This window comes from Salmo salar, chromosome 25 (assembly GCF_965601325.2).
Source record: "Salmo salar chromosome 25, fSalSal1, whole genome shotgun sequence".
Lineage (NCBI taxonomy): Eukaryota > Metazoa > Chordata > Actinopteri > Salmoniformes > Salmonidae > Salmo > Salmo salar.
Window position 1 is genome coordinate 4,137,687 of NC_138315.1, and position 20,136 is coordinate 4,157,822.

The 20,136-nt window shown below is 52.3% G+C and overlaps 6 non-coding genes and 2 pseudogenes across 6 annotated transcripts; all 8 read left to right on the top strand.

Annotated features, from left to right (window-relative positions):
• Positions 1–4,498: 4,498 nt before the first annotated feature.
• Positions 4,499–4,679, top strand: LOC123724720 (uncharacterized; annotated as a pseudogene).
• A 538-nt stretch (positions 4,680–5,217) lies between these two features.
• On the top strand, positions 5,218–5,334 carry LOC123736144 (U5 spliceosomal RNA). Its single transcript, XR_014382754.1, has one exon. It is a non-coding gene; the product is annotated as a U5 spliceosomal RNA (small nuclear RNA).
• Positions 5,335–11,072: 5,738 nt separating this feature from the next.
• LOC123730565 (uncharacterized) lies at positions 11,073–11,240 on the top strand (annotated as a pseudogene).
• Positions 11,241–11,905: 665 nt separating this feature from the next.
• LOC123739212 (U5 spliceosomal RNA) lies at positions 11,906–12,022 on the top strand. The gene has a single exon (XR_006767639.1). It is a non-coding gene; the product is annotated as a U5 spliceosomal RNA (small nuclear RNA).
• Positions 12,023–12,371: 349 nt separating this feature from the next.
• On the top strand, positions 12,372–12,562 carry LOC123739210 (U2 spliceosomal RNA). The gene has a single exon (XR_006767637.2). It is a non-coding gene; the product is annotated as a U2 spliceosomal RNA (small nuclear RNA).
• A 576-nt stretch (positions 12,563–13,138) lies between these two features.
• Positions 13,139–13,255, top strand: LOC123730628 (U5 spliceosomal RNA). The gene has a single exon (XR_006762063.1). It is a non-coding gene; the product is annotated as a U5 spliceosomal RNA (small nuclear RNA).
• A 5,685-nt stretch (positions 13,256–18,940) lies between these two features.
• On the top strand, positions 18,941–19,123 carry LOC123730568 (U2 spliceosomal RNA). The gene has a single exon (XR_014382731.1). It is a non-coding gene; the product is annotated as a U2 spliceosomal RNA (small nuclear RNA).
• A 599-nt stretch (positions 19,124–19,722) lies between these two features.
• Positions 19,723–19,839, top strand: LOC123730629 (U5 spliceosomal RNA). Its single transcript, XR_006762064.1, has one exon. It is a non-coding gene; the product is annotated as a U5 spliceosomal RNA (small nuclear RNA).
• Positions 19,840–20,136: the final 297 nt, after the last annotated feature.

Consider the following 20,136-nt stretch of genomic DNA (forward strand, 5'->3'; position numbering starts at 1 on the left):
CGACGAGCCTAAGGCGTGCCACGGGTGTGGCTCGTCAGCACACCTGTGGCGGGAGTGCCCGGCTCGTCAGAGGTCATACGCGTCTGCAGCTGGGGGGGGAACAGGAGCGGGGGATGGGGGAAGAAGAGGGGAAGGAAGGACATCAAAGGAAAAGGACAAGAGACAAGAACGGAAAGAAGAGGAGCAAGGAGTGACAGCAGGAGGGCAAGGGAAAAAAGAAGACACGGGAGCAGAAGAAGGAAAGGAATCGAAAGGAAGAAAGGGAGTGGAGGAGCGAGAGACAGCGACAATGGAGGGAGAGGTGGTGGAGGGGGTGCCGGTGGCGGGGGAGGAGGAGGAGGAGGGAAGGGGGGTGAGGGAGTGGGGGGACAGCATGTCGAGCGCCCTCGTTGAGGAGTTGAGGGGAATGGTGGAGGAGCTGGCGGAGAGGGGGAGTGGTGTCTCTCCGCTGCCTCCAAAGCCGAAGAAGAAAGGGAAGAGGGGGAGCTCGGCATGCTGTGAGAGGGAGGGGGGTGAGGGGGGGGAGGGGGTGGCCAAGCGTGTGATGGGGGAGGGAAGAACGCCTTTGGCATCGTTGTTTGCCTCAGCCCCCCAACAGCTGGTGGAGGGAGACTCCCAGGGCGTGGCGCTGGGCTGGGTGTCTGAGGGGGGATCTCAACTCCTGCTTGGGGAGGTGGGATCTCCTGCTCTTGACCTCAGTCCAGCTGCCGTTGGGGAGAGAGGAGAGGAGGGTGTTGGTGGGGAACCCAGGATGCAGGGAACTCCAAGGCCTAACACCATCCCTGCATCCTGGGTTGGAGAGATGGAGGAGGACGGGGGGACGTCAGGAGAGGAGAGGACGTCCCCGCCGGATGAGACGAAGCAGGGGAGCATCGGGTGAGTCTCCTGTTTTTTGGTTAATTTGGGGTTTGCATTTCATTGATGTAAGGTTTTATAATTTATTTTTAAATGAAATTTTCTGTTAATATTTTTAGTTTAAATGTAAGGGGTTTAAGGGATTTTGTTAAGAGGAGGGCGGTATTTAGTTTTTTGGAAGGGGTGGGTTTTGATGTTTGTTTTTTACAGGAGGTTCACCTGAGGGATGGAGGGGATGTCATCAGGTTTAGTAGGGAGTGGGATAAGGGGGAGTCAGTTTGGGGTATAGGTGGGGTGCATTCTACAGGGGTGGGGATTTTGTTTGGGAATAGGGAGGTGAAGGTGGAGGGATCCTTTGTTGTAATGCAGGGGAGGGTGTTGGGGGTGGATGTCACTTTTAGGGATAGTAGGTATAGGTTAGTGGTGGTGTATGGGCCACAGGTGGCGGCAGACAGGAGGGAGATGGTGGACTGTCTGACGCCCCTGTGTGTTACAAATAGGCACTTAGTGATAGGGGGGGATTTTAATATAGATTTAGGGGTAGGGGGAGATAGTAGTGCAGGCGCCATCACCGGGCTAATGGCTTGTCATGGTCTGGTTGATGGAGGTCTGCACTCTACTCCGACAATGGCTGGTCCCACATGGCGCAACTCCCGGGGGGTTGCGCGGAGGCTCGACTACATTTTCCTATCTAGGTCTTTGGGTCAGTTGTCTGGGCGGCTGTTGCCTGTGTCTTTCTCGGATCACGACGGGGTGCTCCTGCAGGTGGGGTCGCCAGTCTGCCTCTTCGGTAGGGGGTACTGGAAATTAGATCGGGATGTGCTGGAGGAGCAAGCTTTCGTTGACACCTTTTTTGGTTTCTTTCGGGGGCTTGAAGGCCTCCGGTCCATGTGCGAGGGGGTGTTAGAGTGGTGGGATTTAGTTAAGGTAAGGATTAGGGCTTTTATAATAGGATATTGTAAGAGGAAAAAAAGGGAGGAAAGGAGGGAGGTGGATCGTATCCAAAGGTTGCTCGAACTCGAGTACGAGGCAGGCAACCTCGGCGGGTCGATTGACTGGGAGAGATCCACTGACCTGAAGGCGCAGCTCAGGGAGCTGCAGGAGCGGAAGGCTCGAGCTTTCCTGGAGCGTGCGCATAATGGCTTTCTAGAACATAATGAGACTTGTTCCGCTATGTTCTTTAAGTCGGTTAGGGGCAGACAGAGTAGGAAGATAATGCATGGGGTGAGGAAAGAAGATGGTAGCATAGTTAGAAAACCGGAGGAAATGGTCAGGGTAACAACTGATCATTTCCGAGGTTTATTTAAAGAGAGGGTAATAGATGTAGAGCAGGGAAATGTGTTTTTAGAACACTTGTCCCGGCGATTGCCGGAGGACATTAGAAATGCGATGGAGGCTCAGATCTCCCTTGAGGAGGTTGAGAGCGCTCTCAGGAGGATGGGAAAAGGGAAGGTACCTGGGATGGATGGGCTGCCGGCCGAGTTTTACCTCAAGTTTTGGGGTATACTTGGACCAGTGGTTCTCGAAGTCTTGAAGGCCATCCTTGAGACGGGGGTCCCGGGGGGATCAATGGCGGTCGGTGTGCTGTCACTTCTTTATAAGAAGGGGGAAGCAACTGACCTTGGCAACTGGCGGCCGTTGACCATGCTGTGCGTAGATTACAAGCTACTTGCAAAGGTTTTAGCGGACCGGTTGCGCACAGCCCTTCCCTACGTCGTCCATGAGGATCAGACGTGCGGGGTAGAGGGTCGCTCGATCAGATGGAACCTACAGTTGATCAGGGACTCCATCGCTTGGGTAGAAGATAGGGGGCTGCCTTTAATGGTAGCAGCGCTAGATCAGGCGAAAGCCTTTGATCGCGTGAATAGATCCTTTCTATTCAGGGTGTTAGGTAGATTAGGATTTGGGGAGAAGTTTATAGGATGGATCCGTACATTATATGTCGGAGCAGGGTGCCGAGTTAGTGTAAACAGTCACTTAGGTGACGTTTTTGACCTCTCGTCTGGGGTCAGGCAGGGATGCCCGCTCTCGGCTCTCCTCTTCGTTCTGTACATGGAGCCTCTGGGGGCTGCCATTAGGGCAGACACAGGGGTGGAGGGCTTGCTGATCCCTGGAAGTGGCGGTCTCCGTGTCAAGTTGACACAGTACGCCGATGACACATCCTTGCTGCTTTGCAAGGACTCGTGCTTGACAAGGTCCCTTGCCATTATTGGGGACTTCACCCGAGCGTCGGGGGCGGTTCTTAACCACGCGAAGTCTTCCGTTAAGTTTTTCGGAAGATGGAGTGGTAGGACGGATGTGCCCGGAGGGTTATCTCTCTGTAACGGGGCCCTGAGGATACTCGGGGTCCATTTTGAGACCTCCGGCTCAGCGACGCTGAACTGGAACATGGGCATCGCAGTGGTACAGAAGAAGCTAGCGATGTGGAGGGCTAGGTCTTTGTCCTTTTTAGGCAAGGTCCTGGTTCTCAAGGTGGATGTATTGCCATCTCTATTGTATTTGGCGTACATCTACCCATTGCCGGCTAGTCTGAGGAGGCCTCTAGTGAGGCTGGTGTTTCAGTTCATGTGGGGTGGCAGGTACGAGTGGGTCGCCAGGGCACGCATGATCTGTCCCATCGGGGAGGGAGGTAGGGGGGTACCACATCTCCCCCTCAAGCTGGACGCAATTTTTGTTTCATTTCTGTTGACGGAGCTTGCTCAGCCGGTACTACACCCGTCCGGTTACCTCCTGCGGGTGTTCTTCTCATATCAGGCGAGAAGCGTAATGGTGTGGTCTAACACGGGTCCTCGGGCGGAACAGCTGCCGTGGCACTTTGGCCATGCGGCCAAGTGGCTGCGGGCGCACCCCGAGGTTGAAGTCGCCCGAGTAGGTTTAGATCACAGGCACCTGTACGAGGAGGTTAGACGGGCAGTAAGTCCGGCACCTGTGGTGGGCATCCCGGCGGCGGTCTGGGAGGGAGTGCAGGCGCGGGGCCTGGACAACAGGCTCAAGGACCTGAATTGGTTGAGCCTCCACAAGTGTTTGCCGGTACGCTCCACCATGTACCGGCATAGCTTGGCGCGATCCCCCACCTGCCCAAGGCTTTCTTGTGGCAGGGAGGAGACTGTGCGCCATGTCTTTTGGGACTGTGCCATTGCCGGAGTAGTATGGGCAAAGGCACGGGTGTTGTTAGGAAGGGTTAGAGGGGATTTTATTTTGACTTGGGCTAGGTTAGAGAGAGGTGTAGGGAGAGCGAGGGGGACGGATAGGGATAGGTTTCTGCTCTGGCTTCTCATGAGCCTCTTTAAGCGAGGGCTGTGGGAAGCCAGGCAGAACATGGTCAAGACAGGGAGAGATTGGGGGGTGGAAGGAATAGTGAGGAGGGTGGAAGGAGATTTGAGGGGGAGGATGAAGAGGGAGGAGACGAAGTGGGGGCAGCACGCTGCCCGGGAGAGATGGAAGGGGGGATTAGGGCTGGGGTTATTTTAGATTAGGGACGGGAAGATAGGGAAAGTTAGTGTTTAGGATGACGGGGAGGGATGATGCTCCCCTGAGTTTTTGTTTTGGGGTTTTTTGGTTTGTTTTATAAATTAAAATACCATTATTTGAGTTTGAAGGAATATATGATTTTGTAAAGAATGAATGGTATTGAACGTAATAAATTATTTTTTCTAAAAAAAAAAAAAAAATCTGTTCTTATCAGTTTAATATCTGATACGTCCCCCATCGGGGGACTACATATTAAATGGATTTTTCGAACAGGGAGTCGGAAATGGGGCTTGCTCCGTCCGCTCCACGCATCGACCCGGTATTGCAGTACCTCCGGGAACGGTGCAACACTTTTCTCCCATTGTCAAGGAAAAAGAAATACACCAAGCTATGTAAAACAGCTAGCAGAAGAAGAGAAGGAATGGAAAAAGAAGAATCATCCAAACTGAAACAAGTGCGAAGCCCCCTTCATGGGGGTCCCCCGTTTTCCCGCCATTTTACTTAAAAAAAAAAAAAAAAAAAAAAAAAAAAAACATTGGCCAGGAGAGTGTGTGTGTGTGTGTGTGTGTGTGTGTGTGTGTGTGTGTGTGTGTGTGTGTGTGTGTGTGTTTTTGAGCCCCCCCCCCAAAAAATACAATCACTTCACCAGGATTGTGTGTGTGTGTGTGTTTTTGAGCCCCCCCCCAAAAATACAATCACTTCACCAGGATTGTCTATCTATCTGTCTGTCTGTCTGTCTGTCTGTCTGTCTGTCTGTCTGTCTGTCTGTCTGTCTGTGACTTTTTACCCACAGCCCTCGAAAACTTGGAAGAGTGGGTTCGGGGACCACCCGCGGGGACCCGGCCTAGAGTGCACCGTGTGTGTCTCGGGCCCCGACCTCTGACTTCCATACGACTCTGGTTTCTCTTCATTACGCACAAGCCTTTCGCCTTTTACTAAAGACTTCCGTGGAGAGGAACACTTACGAGTTCAACGTATTTTTGGAAGGGCTTTGCTTCTGGCAGAGCCCGGTATCTTGTTTCAAGAGAAATTGACAGAGATGACGCCGAGACTTTTTGCTCAGGCGTTTGACTTGAAGCCGGCTGACCGACCGGCGTATTTTTTCCACTCAAAGTAGTCGCTCGGGCAATTGAGTTCAAGCCCGACGATGACTGGTGTATTTGCCGGGCATTGAACAAATAGTCGCAATAGGATTAAAGAGCTAGTGACCTAACGACGCATTAGCGACTTTTAAAAAAAAACACACCCGCCTGTCACCAGGGAAGCGTTGGGTGAGGAGGAGCCAACTTTTGCCAAACCGATGAGGTCTGCCGAGGCCCCCGGGGGCCCGGCGGGTGCAGGGGTCAATTTGTGGGTTATCGCTTCTCGGCCTTTTGGCTCAGATCAAGCTTGGTACCGAGGTGCCCCAAAGCCCGCTGAGTCAGAAGGTCGAAGGCCGGAGGGAGTAAGAAGGAAAGCCAGTTAAGTTATTTTTCAACTTGGTTTCCGTTTTTTTCCGTGAGGAGATGGCGAACAACAGTAGCGCAGGGTCGGTCCCCAGGACTGGACTTAAGAACACAATCCGTTTCGCTTGGAAGAAGGAAGAAGATACACGCTTGCCAAGAGATTCCTTTGGAAGAACCGTTTTGATGGGGGCCCTGAAAGTCAAAGTCCCAGAGGTTATGTGTCTGCAGGGAAATGCTATGGAGGAAGCATATGACGTGACCTTTCATACAGAAGGTATGTGCGACATTATAATGGACAGAGCCAAAGCGGCTGCTGGAGAGAAGCCATTGTCCTTTTTCAATGTAACATGTCTGTCTAAGACCAATTTCAGAACTATTAATGTACATATGTACAATCCTCATGTAACGGATATCGCCATAGGGGCATTTCTGGGCCGTTTTTGTGACGTCACATCAGGGGCAAGATATGTGAAGGACTCTTTGGGATTCTGGAATGGCCGCCGTCAGTTCCAGGTGCTCCTTAGGCCGGATAAGGAAGGGTTTGATGGCTTCCTACATCCCCCGGCGGTCTTTTCTCTGGGTTCGGACAGGGGGATGCTCTTTTACACCCGTCAACCCCCTTTCTGTAAGAAATGTAGGGAGTATGGGCACGTTACAGCTGCCTGCAGTACAGGGAGATGCAGGTTTTGCAAATCGGGGGAGCATGAGGCAAAGGACTGTAGGGAGCCGAAGGAATGCCACGGGTGTGGTAGTAGGCTGCACCTGTTCCGGGACTGTCCGTCCCGTCGGCAGTCATATGCCGAGGCGACGGCAGGCAGAAAGGAAGGAGGAGACTCTGTGGGGGAACATCTGCAAAGAAGGGACCCTGGGTCTAGCAAGAAAGACCCAGAGAAGAAGGAGCAGGAGAGACCATCCTCACCAACGCCCACTCCACGTGCAAGGGCCGGGAAAGAGGTGACATCAGGGCCGTCAGTGAAAGGAGGTGAGGGGTCCGCTATCCAGAAGCCGGAGGTGGAGGAGGCGGGTGGAGGAATGGAGAGCATGGGATCATTACTTGATGGGGTGGAGGGGCTTGGGGCCCTGGTAGAAATGGTGGAAAATCTTCCGGTGTTGGGGTCAAGGGCAGGGGAGTGGGCCTCAGACTCTGGTGTGCCGCTCGAACTCGGGCAGGATGGGAAGGAATCGTCAGTAGGGAGGGTGATCCCGGAACTGGAGCAGGAACCCTACGTCGGCAAGAAGAAGAGGACGAAGCGGAAGGGTGATGTGCAGAAAGAGGTGGGAGGCATAGGGGAAGGGGCAGGCAAGCGTGCGATGGGGGTTAAAGACAGTGCCGCTGATGTGGCCCCCCTGTCCTCACAGGACTCATCCCTCCCTTTACCCCTAGAGGAAATGGACATGACGACCTCTACTCTATCTCTGCATCCTGGGGATGGAGGGTCGCAAGGCTGTTCAGAGAAGCCGGAAACCTCCATCCCCAACCCTTTCCCGGCTTCATGGGCAGATGACTTGGGGGTCTTAGAGGAAGGGGGAGACAGAGTGTCCCAAGTTGTGCGCAAGCAGGTGGGCTCATCTGAGGAGGATCTGTATCCTTCGGATGAGGGGAGCATTTTTACTTCCCTGTCGGAGGAGATGGAGCGGGGGAGCATCGGGTGAGCCTCTTGTTTTGTTTTTTGTTATTAGTAGGTTGTTGTTAATGTTTTCATTATGGATAAAATTACTTTTGTTAGTTTAAATGTAAGGGGTTTGAGGGATAGGATAAAAAGAAGGGCGGTGTTTAGTTATTTAGAGGGTGTGGGGTTTGATTTTTGTTTTTTACAGGAGGTTCACCTAAGGGATGGGGGGGATGTTGTGAGGTTTAAGAGGGAGTGGGATAAAGGGGAATCAGTTTGGGGTATAGGGGGGGTTCACTCTTCGGGGGTAGGGATCTTGTTTGGGAATAGGGAGGTAAAGGTTGAGGATACTTTTGTTGTTATGCAGGGGAGGGTTTTGGGGGTGGATGTCACATTAAGAGATTGTAGGTATAGATTAGTTGGGGTGTACGGACCACAGGTGGCGGCAGACAGGAGGGAGATGGTGGACTGTCTGACGCCCCTGTGTGTCACAAATAGGCAGTTGGTGATAGGGGGGGACTTTAATATAGATTTAGGGGTAGGGGGGGACAGCAGTGCAGGCGCCATCACCGGGCTAATGGCTTGCCATGGTCTGGTTGATGGTGGCCTGCACACTACTCCGAAAATGGCCGGTCCCACTTGGCGCAACTCCAGGGGGGTTGCGCGGAGGCTTGACTATATTTTTCTATCCAGGTCCTTGGGTCAGTTGTCTGGTCGGCTGTTGCCTGTGTTCTTTTCAGATCACGACGGGGTGCTCCTGCAGGTGAGTTCTCCAGTCTGCCTCTTCGGTAGGGGGTATTGGAAGTTAGATCGGGAGGTGCTGGATGAGCAAGCCTTTGTTAATGCCTTTATTGGTGTGTTTCGGGGGTTTGAGGGCCTCCGGTCCATGTGCGAGGGGGTGTTGGAGTGGTGGGACTTAGTCAAGGTAAGGATTAGGATCTTTATTATAGGATATTGTAAGAGGAGAAAAAGGGAGGAAAGGAGGGAGGTGGATCATATCCATAGGTTGCTCGAACTCGAGTACGAGGCAGGCAACCTCGGCGGGTCGGTCGACTGGGAGAGATCCACTGCCCTGAAGGCGCAACTCAGGGAGCTGCAGGAGCGGAAGGCTCGAGCTTTCCTGGAGCGTGCGCATAGCGGCTTTTTAGAACATAACGAGACTTGTTCCACAATGTTCTTTAAGTCGGTTAGGGATAGACAGAGTAGAAAGGTAATGTACGGGGTTAGGAAAGAAGATGGTAGTGTAGCTAGAGAGCCGGAGGAGATGGTCAGAGTAACAACTGATCATTTCCGAAGTTTCTTTAAGGAGAGGGAAGTAGATGTAGAGCAGGGAAATGTGTTTTTAGAACACTTGTCCCGGCGATTGCCGGAGGACATTAGAGAAGCGATGGAGGCTCAGATCTCCCTAGAAGAGGTTGAGAGCGCCCTTAGGAGGATGGGAAAAGGGAAGGTACCTGGGATGGATGGGCTGCCGGCCGAGTTTTACCTCAAGTTTTGGGGGATACTCGGACCGGTGGTCCTCGAAGTCTTGAAGGCCATTCTCGAGACGGGGTTCCCGGGGGGATCAATGACCGTCGGTGTGCTGTCACTTCTTCACAAGAAGGGGGACGCCACAGACCTTGGCAACTGGCGGCCATTGACCATGCTGTGTGTAGACTACAAGATACTTGCAAAGGTCCTAGCGGATCGGTTGCGCACAGCCCTTCCCTACGTCGTTCATGAGGATCAGACGTGCGGGGTAGAGGGCCGCTCTATCAGGTGGAACCTGCAGTTGATTAGGGACTCCATCGCTTGGGTAGAAGATAGAGGTCTGCCTTTAATGGTAGCAGCGCTTGATCAGGCGAAAGCCTTTGATCGCGTGAATAGATCTTTTCTTTTCAGAGTATTAGGTAGATTAGGATTTGGGGAAAAGTTCATAGGATGGATCCGTACTTTATATGTCGGAGCGGGGTGCCGGGTTAGCGTAAACGGTCACATGGGTGACGTTTTTGACCTCTCGTCAGGGGTCAGGCAGGGGTGCCCGCTCTCGGCTCTCCTCTTCGTACTGTACATGGAGCCTCTGGGGGCTGCCATTAGGGCAGACACAGGGGTGGAAGGCTTGTTAATCCCTGGAAGTGGCGGTCTGCGCGTTAAGGTGACGCAGTACGCCGACGACACTTCCTTGCTGCTTTGCAAGGACTCGTGCTTGACAAGGTCCCTTGCCATTATTGGGGACTTCACCCGAGCGTCGGGAGCGGTTCTTAACCACGCAAAGTCTTCCGTTAAGTTTTTCGGAAGATGGCGTGGTAGGACGGATGTGCCCGGGGGGTTATCTCTCTGTAACGGGGCCCTGAAGATTCTCGGGGTTCATTTTGAGACCTCCGGCTCAGCGACGCTGAACTGGAACATGGGCATCGCAGTGGTACAGAGGAAGCTAGCGATGTGGAGGGCTAGGTCGTTGTCTTTTGTAGGCAAGGTCCTGGTCCTCAAGGTGGATGTATTGCCGTCTCTTTTATATTTGGCGTACATCTACCCATTGCCGGCTTGTCTGAGGAGGCCTCTAGTGAGGCTAGTGTTTCAGTTCATGTGGGGTGGCAGGTACGAGTGGGTCGCCAGGGCACGCATGCTTTGCCCCATCGGGGAGGGAGGTAGGGGGGTACCACACTTCCCCCTCAAGCTGGACTCAATTTTTGTTTCTTTTTTGTTGACAGAGCTTGCTCATCCGGTAGTACACCCGTCCGGTTACCTCCTGCGGGTGTTCTTCTCATACCAGGCGAGAAGCGTAATGGTGTGGTCTAACACGGGTCCTCGGGCGGAACAGCTGCCGTGGCACTTTGGGCACGCGGCCAAGTGGTTACGTGCGCACCCCGAGGTTGAAGTTGCCCGAGTAGGTTTAGACCACAAGCACCTGTACGAGGAGGTCAGACAGGGAGGGTGTCCGACACCTGTGGTGGGTATCCCGGAAGTGGTCTGGGAGGGAGTGCAGGCGCGGGGTCTGGACAACAGGCTCAAGGACCTGAATTGGTTGAGCCTCCATAAGTGTTTGCCGGTGCGTTCCATTATGTACCGGCATAGCTTGGCGCGATCCCCCACCTGCCCAAGACCATCTTGTGGTGGGGAGGAGACAGTGCGCCATGCCTTTTGGGACTGTGCCTTTGCCGGAGTAGTGTGGGCTAGGGCACGGGTGTTGTTAGGTAAGGTAAGAGGGGATTTTATTTTGTCGTGGGCTCGGGTAGAGAGAGGAGTAGGGAGAGCGAGGGGGACGGAAAGGGACAGATTTCTACTATGGCTTCTCATAAGCCTCTTTAAACGGGGGCTGTGGGAAGCCAGACAGAACATGGTAAAGACAGGGAGAGATTGGGGAGTGGAGGGGATAGTGAGGAGGGTGGAAGAAAATGTGAGGGGGAGGATGAAGAGGGAGGAGAGGAAGTGGGGGCAGCATGCAGCCCGGGAGAGGTGGAAGGGGGGTTTAGGACTGTGGTAAAGGGAATAGGGAAAAGGAATCAGATAGGTATGGGGAGATAGGGAAATATAGAGATTTAGGAATCTAGTTTATGTGGGTGTTGAGGGGGAGGGAAGATGCTCCCCTGATTTGTAATTTGGGTTTCATTTGTTTTGAAATTTCAAATGCCTTGTGTTGAGTTTAATGGAAGTGATGATTATGATTGTTGATGGTTTGTTTATTATGCTTATGTTTTTGAACAGTAATAAAATCTTTTAATCATCATCTGTTCTTATCAGTTTAATATCTGATACGTCCCCCATCGGGGGACTACATATTAAATGGATTTTTCGAACAGGGAGTCGGAAATGGGGCTTGCTCCGTCCGCTCCACGCATCGACCCGGTATTGCAGTACCTCCGGGAACGGTGCAACACTTTTCTCCCATTGTCAAGGAAAAAGAAATACACCAAGCTATGTAAAACAGCTAGCAGAAGAAGAGAAGGAATGAAAAAAGAAGAATCATCCAAACTGAAACAAGTGCGAAGCCCCCTTCATGGGGGTCCCCCGTTTTCCCGCCATTTTACTTAAAAAAAAAAAAAAACATTGGCCAGGAGAGTGTGTGTGTGTGTGTGTGTGTGTGTGTGTGTGTTTTTGAGCCCCCCCCAAAAAATACAATCACTTCACCAGGATTGTGTGTGTGTGTGTGTGTGTGTGTGTGTGTGTGTGTGTGTGTGTGTGTGTGTGTGTGTGTGTGTGTGTTTTTGAGCCCCCCCCAAAAAATACAATCACTTCACCAGGATTGTGTGTGTGTGTGTGTGTGTGTGTGTGTTTTTGAGCCCCCCCCCCCAAAAAAATACAATCACTTCACCAGGATTGTGTGTGTGTGTGTGTTTTTGAGCCCCCCCCAAAAAATACAATCACTTCACCAGGATTGTCTATCTGTCTATCTGTCTATCTGTCTGTCTGTCTGTCTGTCTGTCTGTCTGTGACTTTTTACCCACAGCCCTCGAAAACTTGGAAGAGTGGGTTCGGGGACCACCCGCGGGGACCCGGCCTAGAGTGCACCGTGTGTGTCTCGGGCCCCGACCTCTGACTTCCATACGACTCTGGTTTCTCTTCATTACGCACAAGCCTTTCGCCTTTTACTAAAGACTTCCGTGGAGAGGAACACTTACGAGTTCAACGTATTTTTGGAAGGGCTTTGCTTCTGGCAGAGCCCGGTATCTTGTTTCAAGAGAAATTGACAGAGATGACGCCGAGACTTTTTGCTCAGGCGTTTGACTTGAAGCCGGCTGACCGACCGGCGTATTTTTTCCACTCAAAGTAGTCGCTCGGGCAATTGAGTTCAAGCCCGACGATGACTGGTGTATTTGCCGGGCATTGAACAAATAGTCGCACTAGGATTAAAGAGCTAGTGACCTAACGACGCATTAGCGACTTTTAAAAAAAAACACACCCGCCTGTCACCAGGGAAGCGTTGGGTGAGGAGGAGCCAACTTTTGCCAAACCGATGAGGTCTGCCGAGGCCCCCGGGGGCCCGGCGGGTGCAGGGGTCAATTTGTGGGTTATCGCTTCTCGGCCTTTTGGCTCAGATCAAGTGTAGTATCTGTTCTTATCAGTTTAATATCTGATACGTCCCCCATCGGGGGACTACATATTAAATGGATTTTTCGAACAGGGAGTCGGAAATGGGGCTTGCTCCGTCCGCTCCACGCATCGACCCGGTATTGCAGTACCTCCGGGAACGGTGCAACACTTTTCTCCCATTGTCAAGGAAAAAGAAATACACCAAGCTATGTAAAACAGCTAGCAGAAGAAGAGAAGGAATGAAAAAAGAAGAATCATCCAAACTGAAACAAGTGCGAAGCCCCCTTCATGGGGGTCCCCCGTTTTCCCGCCATTTTACTTAAAAAAAAATAAAAAAAAAAAACATTGGCCAGGAGAGTGTGTGTGTGTGTGTGTGTGTGTGTGTGTGTGTGTGTGTTTTTGAGCCCCCCCCAAAAAATACAATCACTTCACCAGGATTGTGTGTGTGTGTGTGTGTGTGTGTGTGTTTTTGAGCCCCCCCCCCAAAAAATACAATCACTTCACCAGGATTGTGTGTGTGTGTGTGTTTTTGAGCCCCCCCCCAAAAAAATACAATCACTTCACCAGGATTGTCTATCTGTCTGTCTGTCTGTCTGTCTGTCTGTCTGTCTGTCTGTCTGTCTGTCTGTCTGTGACTTTTTACCCACAGCCCTCGAAAACTTGGAAGAGTGGGTTCGGGGACCACCCGCGGGGACCCGGCCTAGAGTGCACCGTGTGTGTCTCGGGCCCCGACCTCTGACTTCCATACGACTCTGGTTTCTCTTCATTACGCACAAGCCTTTCGCCTTTTACTAAAGACTTCCGTGGAGAGGAACACTTACGAGTTCAACGTATTTTTGGAAGGGCTTTGCTTCTGGCAGAGCCCGGTATCTTGTTTCAAGAGAAATTGACAGAGATGACGCCGAGACTTTTTGCTCAGGCGTTTGACTTGAAGCCGGCTGACCGACCGGCGTATTTTTTCCACTCAAAGTAGTCGCTCGGGCAATTGAGTTCAAGCCCGACGATGACTGGTGTATTTGCCGGGCATTGAACAAATAGTCGCACTAGGATTAAAGAGCTAGTGACCTAACGACGCATTAGCGACTTTTAAAAAAAAACACACCCGCCTGTCACCAGGGAAGCGTTGGGTGAGGAGGAGCCAACTTTTGCCAAACCGATGAGGTCTGCCGAGGCCCCCGGGGGCCCGGCGGGTGCAGGGGTCAATTTGTGGGTTATCGCTTCTCGGCCTTTTGGCTCAGATCAAGCTTGGTACCGAGGTGCCCCAGAGCTCGCTGAGTCAAAAGGTCGGAGATAGGAGGGCGGTATTTTTTGTTTTTGAAGGATTTGGATTTCCACTATTTCCTTTTCTTTAACTAGTAGCTTCTTTTTTGTTGGAAGAGAGCTTTATACTGGACAAGATGGCGGAAAGTAGACCAAGAAGATCGGTTCCAGGGATTGGGCTTGCAAACACGGTGAGGTTTTCATGGAGCAACAAGGAAATGGAGCCAATCGGGAGAGAAAGTTTTGGGAGATCTGTTTTAATGGGGATCCTGAAGCTAATGGTGAAAGACGTGTTATGCCTTCAGGCTAACCCAATTGAAAAAGCCTATGATGTAACTTTCTATACAGAGGCAATGCATGATGATATCATGAAGAAGGCGAAGGCTGTGGGAGGTGTGAGGCCCATGAGTAATTATGAGGTCTCAAGTTTGGCAAAGAACAATTTCAGAGTTGTGACGGTGAATATCTACAACCCGCATGTAAAGGACGAGGAGGTAAGGGCATTTTTGGGGAGGTTTATGGACAACGTTTCATCAGCAAGGCTCCTCAGGGACTCCCTGGGGTTCTGGAACGGAAGGAGAGGGTTCCAGGCACTCCTCAGGGAGGACCCTGAGGGACTGGGTGGATTCCTCCATCCTCCTGCGATGTTCTCCCTGGGGGCTGACAGGGGGACGTTGTACTATGCACGTCAGCCCCCTTTCTGCAGGCGCTGTATGGCCTACGGCCACATCCTCGCCTCGTGCAGCACAAGAAAGTGCAGATTTTGTGGATCTGGAAAGCACGAGGCGAAGGATTGTGACGAGCCGAAGGCATGCCACGGGTGCGGTTCGTCAGCGCACCTGTGGCGGGAATGCCCGGCTCGTAAGGGGTCATACGCGTCTGCAGCTGGAGGGGGAGCAGGAGCGGGGGATGGGGGAAGAAGAGGAAGGGGAGAAGAACAGGGGAAAGAAGGGAACACAGGCCCTGAGAAGACGGCCGAACGAAAGGAGGAGGAGGAAGAGGTGGCATCAGGAGGCAAAGGAAACAGAGAAGGAACGGAAGAAGAAGGACCGGAAGGAGAAGGAGGAAAAGAGGTGGAAGGAAGAAAAGAAGTGGGGGAGCGAGAGAGAACGACAGTGGAGGGGGTGCCGGTGGCAGGGACTGTGGATGGGGAGGAGGGGGTGAGGGAGTGGGGGGACAGTGTGGCGAGTGCCCTCATTGAAGAGATGAGGGAAATGGTGCAAGAGATAGCAGGGAGGGGGGGTGATGTCTCTCCGTTACATACAACACCAAAGAAGAAAGGGAAGAGGAGGAGCGGCTCGGCGGGCTGTGGGGGGGAGGAGGGGGGCAAGCGAGTGATGGGGGAGGGAAGAACGCCCTTGTCCTCGCTGTTCTCCTCAGCCCCTCAACATCTGGTGGAGGAAGACTCCCAGGGCGTGGCGCTGGGCTGGGTGTCTGAGGGGGGATCTCAACTCCTGCTTGGGGAGTTGGGGTCCCCTGCTCTCGACCTCAGTCCAGAAGCCTCCAGGGAGAGAGGAACGGAGGGTGTTGGTGGGGAACCCAGGATGCAGGGCACTCCAAGGCCTAACACCATGCCTGCATCCTGGGTTGGAGAGATGGAGGAGGACGGGGGGACGTCAGGAGAGAAGGCGTTCCCGCCGGATAGGCTGAAGCAGGGGAGCATCGGGTGAGTCTCCTGTTTTTGTTAATTTTGTTTTGAAGTTATTTTGTTGAAATTAGGGTTAGGATTTAATTTATAAATAAACTGTCTGTTAATATTTTTAGTTTAAATGTAAGGGGTTTGAGGGATTTTGTTAAGAGGAGGGCGGTTTTTAGTTTTTTGGAAGGGGTGGGTTTTGATGTTTGTTTTGTACAGGAGGTTCACCTGAGGGATGGAGGGGATGTCATCAGGTTTAGTAGGGAGTGGGATAAGGGGGAGTCAATTTGGGGTATAGGTGGGGTTCACTCTACGGGGGTGGGTATTTTGTTTGGGAATAGGGAGGTTAGAGTAGAGAGCACTTTTGTTGTAATGCAGGGGAGGGTGTTGGGGGTGGATGTCACTTTTAGGGATAGTAGATATAGGTTAGTGGTGGTGTATGGGCCACAGGTGGCGGCAGACAGGAGGGAGATGGTGGACTGTCTGGCGCCCCTGTGTGTCACAAATAGGCACTTGGTGATAGGTGGGGATTTTAACATAGATTTAGGGTTAGCGGGGGATAGTAGTGCAGGCGCCATCAACGGGCTTATGGCTTGCCATGGTCTGGTTGATGGAGGCCTGCACACTACTCCGACAATGGCGGGTCCCACATGGCGTAACTCTCGGGGGGTTGCGCGGAGGCTCGACTATATTTTTCTATCTAGGTCTTTGGGCCAGTTGTCTGGGCGGCTGTTGCCTGTGTTCTTCTCAGATCACGACGGGGTGCTCCTGCAGGTGGGGCCGCCAGTCTGCCTCTTCGGTAGGGGGTACTGGAAATTAGATCGGGATGTGCTGGAGGAGCAAGCTTTCGTTGACACCTTTTTTGGTTTCTTTCGGGGGCTTGAAGGCCTCCGGTCCATGTGCGAGGGGGTGTTGGAGTGGTGGGATTTAGTTAAGGTAAGGATTAGGGCTTTTATAATAGGATATTGTAAGAGGAAAAAAAGGGAGGAAAGGAGGGAGGTGGATCGTATCCAAAGGTTGCTCGAACTCGAGTACGAGGCAGGCAACCTCGGTGGGTCGATTGACTGGGAGAGATCCACTGACCTGAAGGCGCAGCTCAGGGAGCTGCAGGAGCGGAAGGCTCGAGCTTTCCTGGAGCGTGCGCATAATGGCTTTCTAGAACATAATGAGACTTGTTCCGCTATGTTCTTTAAGTCGGTTAGGGGCAGACAGAGTAGGAAGATAATGCATGGGGTGAGGAAAGAAGATGGTAGCATAGTTAGAAAACCGGAGGAAATGGTCAGGGTAACAACTGATCATTTCCGAGGTTTATTTAAAGAGAGGGTAATAGATGTAGAGCAGGGAAATGTGTTTTTAGAACACTTGTCCCGGCGATTGCCGGAGGACATTAGAGATGTGATGGAGGCTCAGATCTCCCTTGAGGAGGTTGAGAGCGCTCTCAGGAGGATGGGAAAAGGGAAGGTGCCTGGGATGGATGGGCTGCCGGCCGAGTTTTACCTCAAGTTTTGGGGTATACTTGGACCAGTGGTTCTCGAAGTCTTGAAGGCCATCCTTGAGACGGGGGTCCCGGGGGGATCAATGGCGGTCGGTGTGCTGTCACTTCTTTATAAGAAGGGGGAAGCAACTGACCTTGGCAACTGGCGGCCGTTGACCATGCTGTGCGTAGATTACAAGCTACTTGCAAAGGTTTTAGCGGACCGGTTGCGCACAGCCCTTCCCTACGTCGTCCATGAGGATCAGACGTGCGGGGTAGAGGGTCGCTCGATCAGATGGAACCTACAGTTGATCAGGGACTCCATCGCTTGGGTAGAAGATAGGGGGCTGCCTTTAATGGTAGCAGCGCTAGATCAGGCGAAAGCCTTTGATCGCGTGAATAGATCCTTTCTATTCAGGGTGTTAGGTAGATTAGGATTTGGGGAGAAGTTTATAGGATGGATCCGTACATTATATGTCGGAGCAGGGTGCCGAGTTAGTGTAAACAGTCACTTAGGTGACGTTTTTGACCTCTCGTCTGGGGTCAGGCAGGGATGCCCGCTCTCGGCTCTCCTCTTCGTTCTGTACATGGAGCCTCTGGGGGCTGCCATTAGGGCAGACACAGGGGTGGAGGGCTTGCTGATCCCTGGAAGTGGCGGTCTCCGTGTCAAGTTGACACAGTACGCCGACGACACATCCTTGCTGCTTTGCAAGGACTCGTGCTTGACAAGGTCCCTTGCCATTATTGGGGACTTCACCCGAGCGTCGGGGGCGGTTCTTAACCACGCGAAGTCTTCCGTTAAGTTTTTCGGAAGATGGAGTGGTAGGACGGATGTGCCCGGAGGGTTATCTCTCTGTAACGGGGCCCTGAGGATACTCGGGGTCCATTTTGAGACCTCCGGCTCAGCGACGCTGAACTGGAACATGGGCATCGCAGTGGTACAGAAGAAGCTAGCGATGTGGAGGGCTAGGTCTTTGTCCTTTTTAGGCAAGGTCCTGGTTCTCAAGGTGGATGTATTGCCATCTCTATTGTATTTGGCGTACATCTACCCATTGCCGGCTAGTCTGAGGAGGCCTCTAGTGAGGCTGGTGTTTCAGTTCATGTGGGGTGGCAGGTACGAGTGGGTCGCCAGGGCACGCATGATCTGTCCCATCGGGGAGGGAGGTAGGGGGGTACCACATCTCCCCCTCAAGCTGGACGCAATTTTTGTTTCATTTCTGTTGACGGAGCTTGCTCAGCCAGTACTACACCCGTCCGGTTACCTCCTGCGGGTGTTCTTCTCGTATCAGGCGAGAAGCGTAATGGTGTGGTCTAACACGGGTCCTCGGGCGGAACAGCTGCCGTGGCACTTTGGCCATGCGGCCAAGTGGCTGCGTGCGCACCCCGAGGTTGAAGTCGCCCGAGTAGGTTTAGATCACAGGCACCTGTACGAGGAGGTTAGACGGGCAGTAAGTCCGGCACCTGTGGTGGGCATCCCGGCGGCGGTCTGGGAAGGAGTGCAGGCGCGGGGCCTGGACAACAGGCTCAAGGACCTGAATTGGTTGAGCCTCCACAAGTGTTTGCCGGTACGCTCCACCATGTACCGGCATAGCTTGGCGCGATCCCCCACCTGCCCAAGACCTTCTTGTGGCAGGGAGGAGACTGTGCGCCATGTCTTTTGGGACTGTGCCATTGCCGGAGTAGTATGGGCGAAGGCACGGGTGTTGTTAGGAAGGGTTAGAGGTGATTTTGTATTGACGTGGGCTAGGCTAGAGAGAGGTGTAGGGAGAGCGAGGGGCACGGATAGGGATAGGTTTCTGCTCTGGCTTCTCATGAGCCTCTTTAAGCGGGGGCTGTGGGAAGCCAGGCAGAACATGGTCAAGACAGGGAGAGATTGGGGGGTGGAAGGAATAGTGAGGAGGGTGGAAGGTGATTTGAGGGGGAGGATGAAGAGGGAGGAGAGGAAGTGGGGGCAGCATGCTGCACGGGAGAGATGGAAGGGGGGATTAGGGCTGGGGTTATTCTAGAATAGGGATGGGGAGATAGGGAAAGGTAGTGTGTAGGATGACGGGGAGGGATGATGCTCCCCTGAGTTTTTGTTTTGGGTTTTTCTTTGTTTTGTGAATTAAAAATACCATGATGGATTTACTTTGAATGAAAATTTTGATTTGTATGGTATGAATGGTATGGATTGTAATAAATTATTTTTTCTAAAAAAAAAAAAAAAAAATCTGTTCTTATCAGTTTAATATCTGATACGTCCCCCATCGGGGGACTACATATTAAATGGATTTTTCGAACAGGGAGTCGGAAATGGGGCTTGCTCCGTCCGCTCCACGCATCGACCCGGTATTGCAGTACCTCCGGGAACGGTGCAACACTTTTCTCCCATTGTCAAGGAAAAAGAAATACACCAAGCTATGTAAAACAGCTAGCAGAAGAAGAGAAGGAATGAAAAAAGAAGAATCATCCAAACTGAAACAAGTGCGAAGCCCCCTTCATGGGGGTCCCCCGTTTTCCCGCCATTTTACTAAAAAAAAAAAAAAAACATTGGCCAGGAGAGTGTGTGTGTGTGTGTGTGTGTGTGTGTGTGTGTGTGTGTGTGTGTGTGTGTGTGTGTGTGTGTGTTTTTGAGCCCCCCCCAAAAAATACAATCACTTCACCAGGATTGTGTGTGTGTGTGTGTGTGTGTGTGTGTTTTTGAGCCCCCCCCCCAAAAAATACAATCACTTCACCAGGATTGTGTGTGTGTGTGTGTTTTTGAGCCCCCCCCCCAAAAAATACAATCACTTCACCAGGATTGTCTATCTGTCTGTCTGTCTGTCTGTCTGTCTGTCTGTCTGTCTGTCTGTCTGTCTGTCTGTCTGTGACTTTTTACCCACAGCCCTCGAAAACTTGGAAGAGTGGGTTCGGGGACCACCCGCGGGGACCCGGCCTAGAGTGCACCGTGTGTGTCTCGGGCCCCGACCTCTGACTTCCATACGACTCTGGTTTCTCTTCATTACGCACAAGCCTTTCGCCTTTTACTAAAGACTTCCGTGGAGAGGAACACTTACGAGTTCAACGTATTTTTGGAAGGGCTTTGCTTCTGGCAGAGCCCGGTATCTTGTTTCAAGAGAAATTGACAGAGATGACGCCGAGACTTTTTGCTCAGGCGTTTGACTTGAAGCCGGCTGACCGACCGGCGTATTTTTTCCACTCAAAGTAGTCGCTCGGGCAATTGAGTTCAAGCCCGACGATGACTGGTGTATTTGCCGGGCATTGAACAAATAGTCGCACTAGGATTAAAGAGCTAGTGACCTAACGACGCATTAGCGACTTTTAAAAAAAAACACACCCGCCTGTCACCAGGGAAGCGTTGGGTGAGGAGGAGCCAACTTTTGCCAAACCGATGAG